General features: G+C 40.6%; 1 protein-coding gene across 1 annotated transcript in view; it reads left to right on the top strand.

The window, feature by feature from the left end:
• Positions 1-12010, top strand: part of ALDH5A1 (aldehyde dehydrogenase 5 family member A1) — a 277572-nt gene that overhangs the window by 181669 nt on the left and 83893 nt on the right. The gene's annotated exons all lie outside the window — the stretch shown is intronic.

The raw sequence follows: 12010 nt of genomic DNA, 5'->3' as shown, positions 1-12010 counted from the left end.
AAACTCCTGAGCTCAAGGGATCCTCCTGTCTCAGCCTCCCGAGTAGCTGGGACTACAGGCATGCGCCACTATGCCCGGCTAATTTTTTCTATATATATTTTTAGCTGTCCATATAATTTCTTTCTATTTTTAGTAGAGATGGGGTCTCGCTCTTGCTCAGGCTGGTCTCGAACTCCTGAGCTCAAACGATCCGCCCACCTCGGCCTCCCAGAGTGCTAGGATTACAGGCGTGAGCCACCGCGCCCGGCCTACATAAAAATTTTAAAAGCCAGAAGCAAAAATAAAAGCTGACTACACAAAAACAATCTGAGAAACAGAAAAAGAATTTTTCAAACCTCTAATTAGTATTCTCAGGGATATTTTAGAAGACAATATATAAAATCAGAAAGGGATGCTACAAATAAAGCACCACTAGAGAACAAAAAAGAGCACTTGGAAATTAATAATAAGCTTGCCACACATACAAATTGGTGGAAATGTGAAGTTAGAAAAAAAGAGAAAGATAAAAACTGGAAAATATTAAAGACCTAGAGGTCTCACCCCAGTTCAAGATCTGGCTAATAGATGTTCCAGGAAGAGCCCAGAGGAAATGCATGAATAGAAGTTACTTGCAGAAATCATTGAAGAAAATATGCCAAAGCTACGATAGCCATGAATCTTCAGACTGAAAGGACATACTGAAACAAGCAAAAAAATATTAGATGCAATAAGGAAAAAGAGAAGATCCAGAATATATCCAGAATGGGGGAAAAATAGATCACCTACAAAGTTATAAAAATCAGACTGGCAATGAATGACAAAATGTGAATTTCTTAGAAGTGCTAAGGTTAGTAAATGTCAACCAAGATTTATATAATTGACTAAACTATTATTCAGGATGGAGAGAGTAAAATAAAGACATTTTCATATTTAAAAAAAATTATTCAGGCCGGGCGTGGTGGCTCACGCCTGTAATCCTAACACTCTGGGAGGCCGAGGCGGGAGGATAACTCAAGGTCAGGAGTTCGAGACCGGCCTGAGCAAAAGCAAGACCCCGTCTCTACTAAAAAATAGAAAGAAATGATCTGGACAGCTAAAAATATATAGAAAAAATGAGCCAGGTATGGCGGCGCATGCCTGTTGTCCCAGCTACTGGGGAGGTTGAGGCAGAAAGATCGCTTGAGCCCAGGAGTTTGAGGTGGCTGTGAGCTGGGCTGACGCAAAAAAAAAAAAAAATTATTCATAGCATCACTATTCACAGCAGCTCTAAACTGAACGCAACCTAAATGTCTAACAATGGTAGAATGGGCTAAATGCGGTAATCCTAGCACATTGCTAGGAGGCCAAGGCAGATGATTGCTTGAGCCCCGAAGTTCAAGACGAACCTGGGCAACAGGTTGTCTCTACAAAAAACAAAAATATTAGCTGGGCTTGGTGGCACGTGCCTGTAGTCCTAGCTACTTGGGAGGCCAAGGTGGTAGGATCACTTGAGCCCAAGAGTTCAAGGCTACAGGGAGCTATAATTGCTCACTGCACTCCAGCCTAGGTGACAGAGCAAGACTCTGTCTTAAAAACGAAACAAAACGAAAAACAAAAAAACAAAAAAACACCCGGTAGAATGGATAAATTGTGATATAATATAGTCGTACAAAGCAATGCTTTATAGTACTAAAATGAACAAATGACAGTTACATGCAATAACATGCATGAATGAATCTCACAAACATTATATTGAGCAAAAAAGGCACAAAATAATATAAAGTGTATGACACCATTTATATAAGGATGGAGAATAAACAAAACTAACCTACAGTAGCAAAAGTCAGGATAGTGATTACCCTTGGGAGGGGAAAAGAAAATAGTGCCCTAGATATCTATTGCTGCATAAAAGAATCACCCCAAACTGAGTGGCTTAAAACAACTATTTATTTTGCTAACAAACCTACAATTTCTTGGGTGATTTTACACTGAATGTCTATGAAAAGTAAAAAAAAAAAAAAAAAAAAAAAAAAAAAGACAAACAAACCTACAATTTAGGCAAGGCTTGGACGGGACAGCTCATCTCTGCGCCACACAGCATCAGCTGGGACAGCTCTGAGGCTGGGGGTGGGGGTTGGGGGTATTTGGCAGTTGAAAGCTGGAAGCCTTGGAAGACCTGTTCACTTACAAGTCTGGCAGTTGATGCCGACTGTTGGCTAGGACCTCAGGGGCTGTCAGCCAGAACACCTACACGTGTCCTCTCCATGTGGCTGTGTGGCTTTCCTTTATTATGGTGGCTGGATTCCAAGTGCAAACATCCCAAGAGACAGGAAGAGAAAGCTGCCAGTTTCTTAAGGCCTGGCCTGAAAACTGTGACAGCGTCACGTCTGCCATACTCTATGGGTTAAGCTCACAATTGAGCCAAGATTCAAGGGCTGGGGATAGAGTCCCTGTTTCTGCCCAAAGAATGTGAGGGCCAAATTTTAAAATTGCTGCAAGCTTTAATTAGGAGTGCGTGAGAGGGTGGTTCTGGGGTTCTGCTTTCTTGAACTAGGTGGTAATTATACAGGTATCTTCACTTTCTGATGATTCCTTTAGCTGTACATATTATTTGTACATTTTTCTGAATATATGTTTTACTTCCATAAAAGAAAAGTTTAAAAAGAATGCAAAAACTCTCTATGGCCCGACATAGAACAATTCCTAAGACGTAGGAATTGTAACATGTAACAATGGTATCATGGTTAAAGTACATGAGCTCTGGGGGTTGACTTGCTTGATTTAAATCTGGTTTTACCAATACCAGGTTTTTTTTTTTTTTTTTTTTTTTTTTTTGTTGAGACAGAGTCTCACTTTGTTGCCAAGGCTAGAGTGAGTGCCATGGCATCAGCTTAGCTCACAGCAACCTCAGACTCCTCGGCTTAAGCGATCCTACTGCCTCAGCCTCCCGAGTAGCTGGGACTACAGGCATGCGCCACTATGCCCGGCTAATTTTTTCTATATAGATTTTTAGTTGTCCATATAATGTCTTTCTATTTTTAGTAGAGACGGGGTCTCGCTCAGGCTGGTCTCGAACTCCTGACCTTGAGCAATCCACCCGCCTCGGCCTCCCAGAGTGCTAGGATTACAGGCGTGAGCCACCGCGCCCGGCCCCCAATACCAGGTTTTGTGCCTCAATTTCCTCATTTGTAAAATGGGGATTATAATAGCCCTTACCTCATGAGGCTGTCCTGAGGATTAAATGAGTGAACACATGCAATGCATTCAGAATAATAACAGAAAACTAGAAAGTACTCAGGGAAATTCTTGCTATTTTCATTATATTAAGTGCAAATTATAATATGTATACATAAAACGGTGTCTATAGTATGCTGTCATTTGTGGGAAATAGACATACCCATTTCTTTTATGGGTACAAATTATCTATGGGATCAAGAATACACCGGCAATGAATAACAGTGGTTGTTCGTGGGAAAGAAACCGGATGACAGGGAGACATGAGTTGGAGGGAGACTTTCACTGTGCACACTGGTACCATCTGAATTTTCAACTACATGAAGGCTGCATCTTGGAAATGGGACAGGAGGTAGGGTAGTACACTGTTGCTTTTCATTTTTAGTGTTTATATTTTTTTACAACATATATGAGTTGCTTTGATAAAAATGCTAAAAGAGAAGATAAGGTGGGTCAGATTATGGAAGGCCGTATAAAGATCAGGCAGGGAAATTTAGACTTGATTAAGGTCTGAAAATGGCATTGAGAATGGTGATAAAAAGATGGATTTAGAAATTTAATAGGAAAACTTTAGAAGGTGAAATGTTTGGATAGAAGACGATAGAGTCTGAAGGAAACAGGTCACTTCCTTAAAAAAAAACATGACGACAAATAGAGGTAAATGAAGAGGACAAACAAGTTTTTGGCCTCAGTGACTATTCTTTCTCTATTATTTTATATTATTTATTTATTTATATTGAAACAGAGTCTCACTCTGTTGCCTGGGCTAGAGTACTGTGCCATCAGCCTAGCTCACAGCAACCTCAAACTCCTGGGCTCAAGCGATCCTTCTGCCTCAGCTTCCCGAGTAGCTGGGACTACAGGCATGTACCACCACGCCTGGCTAATTTTTCTATTTTTGGTAGAGATGAGGTCTGGTTCTTGCTCAAGCTGGTCTTGAACTTCTGATCTCAAGCAGTCCTCCCACCTTGGCCTCCCAGAGTGCTAGGATTACAGGCGTGAGCCACCTCGCCCGGCCTGGATGACTGTTATGGACTGAATGGTGCCTCCCCCAAATCATATATTAAGGACCTAATACCCAGTACATCGCAGAATGTGACTATATTTGGAGATACGGCCTTTAAAAAGGTAATTAAGGTTAAATGAGGTCATTAGAGAGGGCCCTAATCCAATATTGCTGGTGTCCATAGAGGGAGAGACACCAGGGATTATACACACAGCGGAAAGGCCATGTGAAGGCCCATCAAGAAAGTGGCCATCTGCAAGCCAAGGAGGGAGGCCTCAGGAGAAACCAAAGCTGCCAGAACCTTGATCTTGGACTTCTAACCTAGAGAACTGTGAGAAAATCAATTTCTGTTGTTTTAGCTACCCAATCTGTGGTATTGTGTTACGGCAGCCTGAGCGGACTAAGACAGTGACTAAGAAAATGACCGGCCATGTCCAGAGGCAGGAAAGTGGGAGGGGGAGCCAGTGCGAGGAGAGAGATGCATTCAAATTGCAGTGCCGGTGAAATATCCAGGAGTAGATAAATAGCAGGTAGTTGGTAAAGAGGGACTACAGCTTAAGTGAGAAAATAATACAGACCTTTTTTACCACAAAGGTAATGGCCACAGGGAAGGTGATGTGACCTTGGAGTGAAAGGATAAATAAATAGAGGCTAGGGGGACCAAGGGAATATGCAGTAAAAGAATGGCAAGGGGAATAGAAGGCAATAAAAAGAGAAGGAACTGCTAACAAATAGGATGGAAGCCAAGAAAGAGAGCATTTGAGGTAGGAGAAATTTTTTTTCCTCTTTTTTTTTTTTTGATGCTGTAGAGAGGTCAAGAGAATGAAAAAGCAGAAACGAATAATGGCTTTAACTAAAAGGAGGTCATTGTTGACCTTATAGAGAACAGCTTCAGAGCTGCTGTGAGGATAGAAACCGGATTTCCAAGTATGTGGTAGATGAGAGTATGGATAGAGAGCAATTGGAACCCCAAGGTTCATGTCACCCACTGTAGAGGTTAGGTGGCCCTAGAGAGAAACAGCATAGCGGAGGCTGGGAGCGACTAGTCACACAGACCTGTTGCAGAGTTCAAGGTAAGTGGGGAAGGAACCAATGAAGTGGGAGAAAGGAAGGAAGAACATGCAGAATTGAAGTCCTCTAAGGCTGTGGTCCCCGTCCCCAGGTGCGGAGCGGTATCAGTCCGTGGCCTGTTAGGGACCCGCCGCAAAGCTCCGCTGCCCCGCGCCTCCCACTCCTCCACCCCCCACCGAAAAATTGTCTTTTATGAAACTTAGGAAAGTGGGCGGGGGGGGGGGGGGGGGCCTGCACAGCCGGAGGTGAGCAGCGAGTGCGCCAGCCCCTCCCCCCGCCACACACACCAATCAGCGGAAAAACTGTCTTCCGTGGAACCGGTCCCTGGTGCCAAAAAGGTTGGGGACCGCTGCTCTAAGAGTTGCCTCGGATGGATGGAGCCCCGCAGATGAATTTATTTTTGGAAGGAGGGGGATAAGTCTCCCAGCAGCTAGGAGGGGAGGTGGGAAGATGGTGAAAAGATACAGGGAAGTAGAACTTAGGATAATTGCAGGAGCTTGAGACTTAGTGGCATACACAAGGAAGTCAATGAATGGGGGGGAAGGGAATGGAAGGGAAGCTAGAGGAGAGGAAGAAAGTCCATTAGAGGGACTATGAATTTCACAGAAGTCCATAACAATTCGGTAAAACATACTAAGCAGTAGTAATACCCAATCACTAATAATGGCTTAAGCCTCTATAAGAACAAAGAATTAAGGACAGTCAGGAGCAGTTTACAGAACCGTGTGTGACCTTCAGAAGCTCCTTCCTGAATGACTTTCTGTTACCGCATTGCTACTTGCAGCGTTCTGGGATTCTATGCCGCAGGCTGAACATTGAGACCACGTATACAATCTGAAGCCGGGAAGAGTCTCTGCTAGGATGATTTTTGGTACAAAATCAACTGTTCTCTGCTTCAAGCGAAATATCTAAACTGTCTACAAAGGCAAATGGTTAAAAGCTTTGGAGAGGAATATTTTGCTAAGCAAGATTAATCATGACCTCTTTTTAGTATAGGCCTGAAGAAAGAAATGAAAGTTGAAAGTAAAGATATGAGTCACACCGCAACTTGGTAGCTGGCATTCATTCAGCAGCTCAGCCATGTCATGGGATCACGGGCTCCTTCCTCCTGCTCTGCCCGTTCTTGTTAATTCATGAATTCAAAATGGCTGCCATAGCTCCCAGCATCACAGCTCAAAGGCAGAAAACAGAGGGTAGTCAGGGTAAAAATCTTTATCCTCCTGGGACTACTCTTCTCAGCGAAAAAAATGATCTTTTCCAGTAGTGCTGCCGGCAACTTCCCCTCAAATCTCTTTGGCCGTATAAGTGGCTATTCTGAGATGTAAAGAAGGCTGATAAAAGGACACAGAATGGCTATGCCTGACTTAGCCAATAGTGACTCATCCCTAGGGCTGGGTACATCCTCCCAACAAAACAAGGTTGCTGGTAACAGGGAAAGAGCAGGGAAATAGCTCTTAGGTAGGCAAAAGTGTCACAGTGAATTTAGCCCATATACATATGCGTTTGATCTTAATTCTGCGTCACATTTTATATGATGTTTTTTTGGGGGGGGGGTTGTGTGTTTGTTTATATTTTTTGAATATTTCACTATTGCACTCCATTTTGTGTGTATGTTTCTTAATTTATAAGGAAATTTATGTTAATATTTATAGTTTTGTTCTAGTGGTTACCTTTATAACTACACATTTATATAATACACTTAATCCTCTATTTCTTTAGACAGAACCAATTGACTCCAGACTATAAACACTGATGAAATGAATTATGTTACCACTTATTCCCTCTTTCTGTTCTTCTTAATATTTAGTTTAACATTTTTAAATATACTTATTTGACTAGTCTTTGATCTATCAGCTTTAGATGATCTATTCTCATACCTGGCTATTAAAATGATTAAATCAGCACAACTTAAACTATCTCCCTCTTTTTGTCACTTTTCCTCTCCCCACTTTGGTTCATTATATACTTTCTGTATAGTTGGGTGGGAATTAGAATGAATGTAGGTACTTGGGACTTTTGGTGACTTACAAGGAAGATTTTCTTGCTTAGGAGGTTGGAAAGAAAATAGCTTTTCATTTTGGTAATGGCACCAAATATATGGCCTGATCATGAAGGAAGAACAAGCTTCTGACCCATGGTTATTTTGATGGGATATAAAAGTAAAAATATCAGCCCGGCATGGCAGCACATGCTTGTAGTCCCAGCTTTTTGGAAAGCTGAGGTAGGGTGATCCCTTGAGCCCAGGATTTCAAGTATAGCCTGGGCAACATGGCAAGACCCTCATCTCTAAAAAAAGTAATAATAAGAAATAAAAATAGAAAAATAAAACTATCTTGTCATCAGTACTGTGTGGAACTGAATATTGAGAAAAGTCAAGTAGAGGAGACACATGTGGCCATTCTTCAGCATCTATCACAGGAATTAAATTTGTGAAGACGGTGAGGTTCACCTCAGGTACTTCCTTGATTTCCTTCTGAATGTCATTAGTAGGTTTGGACCTAAGGCTGTCTGAGTCCAGAGAGCTGTGCAAAATGGGACAATCACCTTTGCTGTAAGATTAGACCTTGGGTTTGGTTTCACCCTGCTTATGAATGCAGCTCCTGCAAACGCTGACCTTCTAAGCTCTGTCTGCTTAGATCGTTCATGCCTCATGTCTCCTGTTCCTCAATTGACTTCTTAAAATGGGACTTCCTTTCTAACAGATTTGTAGGACCTGCCTAGCCTCTTCAGCTATATATTAGCTCTTCTGGTACTTGATGTCTTACCTTTCTATTCGTGTCCTCCAGCCCCATCCTGGTTAGCCACACTCCCAGTCTGGTCCTCACCAGACCACCCCTGTCCTATCACTGCTTAAATCCCAGAGTGGCAGTTGGGAAAGTAGAAAGTCAAAGAAGAACATCGCCCTGAAAACCAAGAGGGAGGTGTGTGTATATGTTGGGAAAGTTGTCTATAACAGGATTGGCAAACTTTTTCTGTAAATGGTCAGAGAGTAAATATTTTAGACCCTGCAGACCATATAGTCTCTGTCGCAACTGCTCAGTTCTGCCATCGCAGCAGGAAAGCAGCCATGAACAATACACAAACAAATGAGATTGGCTGTGTTCCAATAAAACTTTATTTATGGATGCTGAAATTTGAGTTTCATTTCATGTGTCATGAAATATTATTTTCCTGTTGGTCTTTTTTTCTTCAAGCATTTAAAAATGTAAAACCATTCTTTACTCAGATTTTAATGAAAAAGAAGATGGGCCACGTTTGGCCCATGCACTGTTGTTTGTCAATGACTGGTCTGTAAGACTAAATATCAAAAAATGAGGTGGAATCAATGAGAGTCATAATGGACAGAGGTTCTTTAGTTTTGTTTTTTTGCTTGATAAGAAGGTATGTGATACTTAATGAGCTCTACAAAATTATTTGTTGAAAGAGCCCCATCTCATGGATTTTTGGATCATTCCAATTGCCCTAACTTCAGGCATATCAGAATACTGGAATGGAAAAAGAAGAAACATATGGGCATCTGATTTCCTCAGGTTCTTTTCCTTTCTTTCTAAATTAACCAAGAATGCAGCAGAAATTGGCAGGTGATAGTTTTCTTTTGATCAGCTGGTCTCATCCAACCTCTTTCAGCCTCAAGAAAGACAGTTATTTCCATATATTTCACAAACTATCCCAGAACTGTTCTTAGTCTAATTGTGCTTTATTGGTTACTTGTTAGTTTAGAATTGATAAAATTAGCTGATTTTTTTAAACATGGATTTACTTGGAAAATGCCAAAATTTTGACTAAGCTTTTTCTTATGTATAATTCTAATGATTATAGTAACCACCTGGAGAATACTGAGCAAGTCATTATCTAAACATCCATTGTTATCATTACCACATGCTAGGCTTATTTTTTAAATAAACTTTTTATTGTAGCACAATTTTACATTTATATAATAAAAAGATTGCAAAGGTATTACAGAGAGTTCCCATATAACCCTCATCCTGTTTCCCCCAATGCTAACATTGTACATTACTGTGAAACAGCTGCCAAAATAAGAAACCAACATTGACACATTACTATGAACTGAACTCTAGACTTCATTTGTATTTCACTTGTACTAGACTTTCGATGATGAAATCAGAGTAAGTTGTTACAACTGGGCTGCCATTTTATAATAAAGCAGGCCTAAAAGATTCATAATTAGTTTAGGCTCTAGTTAGATCAAAAGTAGATTATCAGTCCAAATATATCTTTTTAACTATTCTTTCCTCTACTTTCCTAATTGTTTTAGTGAACCCATAAGAAATAAGCCCCTTCAAGATTATTTTGCTATTAAAAATTTTTGATTGGGATCCTTTAGATATTTGAGAGTGTTCAATATATATAATATGAAATAAAAAATTAAAAAGACAACTGTTTTATTTTTAGAAGACAACAACAAAGACCAAAACCAATATATCTGTGACTTCCTCATAACATCAGTTGTGTTACTTCTGTTAAATCTGCAGCTGCTACACTTTTACCATATTTGGAAAATGAAAAAAAACTAAAAGGGAAACTAGCTCACTTTAAAAGTGTTTCTTTTTTTAGCTTTTATTTTCCAATAAGAAACATGTTGCTTATTAATGCTCATCTGAAAAGCTAATTTATTTTCTGCATTTTTCTTGATTTAGCTATCCAGTTTTCTTATTCCATTAAAAACAACAACAAAAAACTTTGTGAAAGGGCCTGGTGCCTCCTTCCATGTTCCTTTTTCTGATGCATCAGCACTGCTCGCTGATTCTTTTTATCTGCTAGTCTGAAGATCCACTGCTTCTCAGCCCAGACTTAATTCTCCGCCTAGGTGTTGTCTCCTCAATAGTGACATGTTCCCTGAAGGAAACATTCACCTATCATTCGGGTAATACAGGGAGTTGATCATGCTTTTCTCTTTTGAAGCTTAACAAATTAGATAAAGACCTTTCTTTTTTTTTTTTTAATTTTAATTTTTTTTAAGACTAGTCAAGTGCAGTAGTGAGGAGGGGGGAAAGTAGTAGAACAAGGAGTTCAATCTGTAACTGACTGTGAACAATCAAGTGAGATAACTCATTACCTTCGGACCAGCCAGATAAAGACCTTTCAAGCAAGGTTGATTAGCTCCCTGTGAAGCATTAAGGCCAGAAATCAATGTGTACTATGTGTATTTGGCCTGTGAATGGGGTTTGTAATAGTTAACTTTAAATTATCTGAGGAGATGGGGGAGACAGGACATTTTCTTGGATAAATGACATCCCACAGTTTCATAATTAAGAAAGATGACATTTTGCTTCATTCTCCATCAAATTTTTTCTCTAAGCCACTCACAGGCAAGATCATTTTTGCTTTTTACCTACATTCCTTCCTCTGAATAGCCTTGGGTATGGTTTTAATTAAACCTGCAAAGTCCAGAAAACCTGTAAGTGGAGGATCAAAAGGAAGTATTTTGTGAAGCAGACATTCTCGTGGGTTCTTTCACATGAAAAGTTTCTCTTCATCTTCTTACTGATACCTGATAGTCCTTTAATAAGAGGCAAAATGTTTGAGCTCCTGATTTGAGATAAAGGATAGAGATGGAGCCATGTAGAATGCCCAGGTTCAAGGGACAAGCAGAAAGGGGAGTCGGCGAAGGGTTCCGAGACAGCTGGGGAGGCAGGTGCATCTCGAGTCAACTATGCCCTGGCAGGAGGAGTGGATTTCGAGAAGGAGCTCAACGATGTGGCATACCAAGAGGAGAAGCCAGGCCTCTGTTGGGTTTCCCAGTCACGAGGCCCCTGATGGTGCTGAGGTGAAGTTGTGCAGAGGGCAGACTGCAGTCCCTTGACACTGACTCGGAGGTCGGAAGTGGAAAACAGGAGTGTGGACTCTTTTGAGAAAGTGGGCTCTGAAAAAGATAAAGAGATGAAAAAGTTAAGAAACTTTTTTTTTCCTTTTTAACTAAGAAGGCTATATAAAGTTGTTAGGAAAAGGAACCAGCATACAGAAAGACTGAAAACAAAATTTAAAACTCAGGAGGAACAGGAAGAACTAGAAGGAGCAGAAATGTCATAATGACTTTTGAATGTTTCAGTAAAAAAAAAAAGAAGTATGTGCAGAGAGATAAACAAATGTGGCAAGATGTTGATCGTTGCTGAACCTGGGTAGAGGTATACAGGCTTTCATAGCACTATTCTTTCAATTTTCATGTGTATTTAAAATATTTCAAGAATTCCCTGGAAGTGATACAAGAAGAGAGCAGGGAGAGGTCCGCGTACAGGCCAATGAGGAGGCAGAGATGGAGGGAAAGTGGCAGAGGTCTCCTGGTGCAGATGTGACCCACTGCCCAACATTGCCAAAGAATTGGCCTCCTGGACCAACCTCTGGTTGCCTTTCATGTCACACAGTGCAACATAGATCTCGGTCTAACAAGATGAATCTCACTGTCTAATTATTTTCATTTTGTGGGTGTCCACACAATCCCAAACTGTCATAAGAGTCTCAAAACTACACAGGATTTCCAGACTGGTTTCTACTCTCCCAGAAATTCTGAATTCTTCAAGTTAGCATCTATCAGTGAGTTTTGCAAGACAATAGGGGGAAAAAGGTGAGAGGGAATAAAGAAATCAAAGAAGCAGTAGCCCAACAAATGTATTTCCCACCTTTTTACTTCAAAATTATTCCAGGAAGAAATAAATATTTTAGTAAGTGGTAGAGATCATCAAATGTACTTCTGAACTCTTTTAATGAAAGGCACTTACTTTA

This window comes from Eulemur rufifrons, chromosome 18 (assembly GCF_041146395.1).
Source record: "Eulemur rufifrons isolate Redbay chromosome 18, OSU_ERuf_1, whole genome shotgun sequence".
Classification (NCBI taxonomy): domain Eukaryota; kingdom Metazoa; phylum Chordata; class Mammalia; order Primates; family Lemuridae; genus Eulemur; species Eulemur rufifrons.
This window is presented reverse-complemented; position numbering and strand designations above follow the sequence as displayed.